This window comes from Rhipicephalus microplus, chromosome 9 (assembly GCF_043290135.1).
Source record: "Rhipicephalus microplus isolate Deutch F79 chromosome 9, USDA_Rmic, whole genome shotgun sequence".
Lineage (NCBI taxonomy): Eukaryota > Metazoa > Arthropoda > Arachnida > Ixodida > Ixodidae > Rhipicephalus > Rhipicephalus microplus.
Window position 1 is genome coordinate 74,861,078 of NC_134708.1, and position 2,334 is coordinate 74,863,411.

At 52.7% G+C, this 2,334-nt stretch overlaps 1 non-coding gene across 1 annotated transcript; it reads left to right on the plus strand.

Annotated features, from left to right (window-relative positions):
* The first annotated feature begins 245 nt into the window (after positions 1-245).
* Positions 246-319, plus strand: TRNAK-CUU (transfer RNA lysine (anticodon CUU)). The gene has a single exon. It is a non-coding gene; the product is annotated as a tRNA-Lys (tRNA).
* Positions 320-2,334: the final 2,015 nt, after the last annotated feature.

A 2,334-nucleotide genomic window follows, 5' to 3' on the forward strand; every position in this document is an offset into this window, starting at 1 on the left:
AGCCGCGGACTCGGGTGGTTTGCGCGCCCGCCGCGTCCCTGCCATCCTCGCCTCCTGCCGGCGGGCAGGCGATCTTGACTTCGCCAGAACCGTAGACATGCTGGAAGGCGGAACGGTAAAATCACCACTTGTGGCCAGGGTCGTCGATTCCACACTGAGAGGCCGCACTGCTGGCGCGCAGACTGGCAGCCGTGGTGACCAACCTGCCCCCCGATCTGTCGGCGATCAAACTCTACTCGCAGCGCGTACCGGCTAGCTCAGTCGGTAGAGCATGAGACTCTTAATCTCAGGGTCGTGGGTTCAGGCCCCACGTTGGGCGCCAGTGTGGTGTACACGTATCCCGAAGGAGTACGGCCACCAGCGTGGGTCCGGTCTTAGCGAGTTGCAGGGCACGCGTTAACCGTCGCCGTGGCGAAAACACGATACTGCTCAAAGTCGCAACACTTTATTGTGCCAACACCAAACGCAGTACAGCCTGTTGCAAAAAGGCGCGGCGGGAAAGCAAATAGGCTTATCCACGCCACGGGCACAAAGTACTACACAGGGTGCCACGAGCACGTCTCCGCGGTAAAGGTGATCCACGGAGACACTGGGACCAAGGCCCGGTTGCTGGAGCGAGGGCAAAGGCGCTCGCGTTGGCTTCGGAGGGAGACGGGTCGGCGTAGCTAGGCCTCGCACTAGGACACCGTACCACCCCTCGGCCGTGCGTACGCAGCGGGGCAACAAAAGGTGAGCGTTCGTTTAGGGTGCGAGGCGCCGTCAGCCAAGTCCGACGAGCCCCCGAGCGACGGGAGTCGACGGACGGAAAAGATTGCGTGGCTCACCGTTTGCTGTCCCGGAGAGTATCTGGCCGCTCCCGACGCAGTGCGCGAAAACCACTCGGGAGTCCTCGCGCGCGGCGCCACAGTCAACATCCGCTTCCGGGTGAGGGAGTTAAATGTCACTCCGCTCTCCCACCACGGTAGACAGCAAAGGAGGGCAGACATGTTGGGACATGAGAACGGCAGAAAAGGCGGCAAAGCCCGCGCAAAGGCAGCGGGCTAGCCTCAATTCCCACAAAGCGGAAGTACTGACGGCGTGACTTAAGTGTTGCTAGACCTAAAGTAGCTTTCAATGAAGATACGCTGGCATAGCGGCAGTAATTGCAAAGCACAAAACGAACGGCACGGTTCTGAACAGATTCAAGAGCTGAACATAATGCGGAGCTAGATAGGTCCCAAATAGAAAAAGAGTATTCCAATTTGGATCTAGTGAGCGTGGTGTAGAGTCTTAAGTTTTAAGTCTGATGGAACAGATCAGAAACACTCGGCTTGCTGTGTGCACAAGCTTCAACGAAAGCCATTGAGAGGGAAGACGCACTCCGCCGCACCGAAATTGTTCTGTACTTGCTGACGTGCCACAGATTGTAGTGACACATACACGATTGCAGAGACACGTACTATATCTACTGTAACTGCGAGTTAACCCCTTAAGGGCTCATTAAACAAATATATTATGCACCAATATGGCCAAATTTTTTAATGATGTGATATGCTTCAGAAACGTGTTCAAAACACAAAAATATTTGCGAAAATTGTTTATAGTCGATAATCATGTTTAATTGGTCATTCTTTACCCCATATAATACCCTATATTTGGGGCATTTCTGGTGTATTCACAAATTAATTTCTGCAACTCCAGAAAGCACGGGTCGGATTTGAATTGCCTTGCAGAAAACAAACAATTTCTTGATAGTTCACTTGAAGCTAGTTGAGGCTACCATCCGTGTGGTAGCGTTCAAAGCACGGCACTGCGCAGAGAGCCTTCTCGCACCACCTGCACCAGGTCCTGGTTTCCTTGCGGATGTTCTTGCCATTTACATCTCGCTTCATGTAGCAGACTACGCAGCGGCGTGTCGGTTCTTGCTTCTTCTCTGTTGGTGGTATGTGCGATGGAAAGTGGCGCTCACCAAACCGTTTTGCGTTCAGGGGGCGCCCTGGCCGTCCTTTCTTCTTGGTGCCGGTGTTGGGAGAGTACTTCGTGATGATCTCATCAATAAGCCTTAGCCTATACTCCAGATGAGATGCTCGGCCTCCTCCTTTCTGGTACAGAACGAATGAATTGTAGGTCGCCTCATCCAAGAGGTGTTGGAAGATCTTCTTGTAGGAGATCTTTTTTCGTTTCCGTGGCACTGAGTAGCTCGCCAGCATCTGATCTGCTCTGTCAACTCCTCCCATTGTATGGTTATAATCAAGTATAACTTCTGGCTTCAGGGTTTCTTTGCCCATTTTGTCAATGAATCGCGCCATTTCAGCACTATGTACTGTAGATAGAACCGTCACCAGTTTTTTGTCC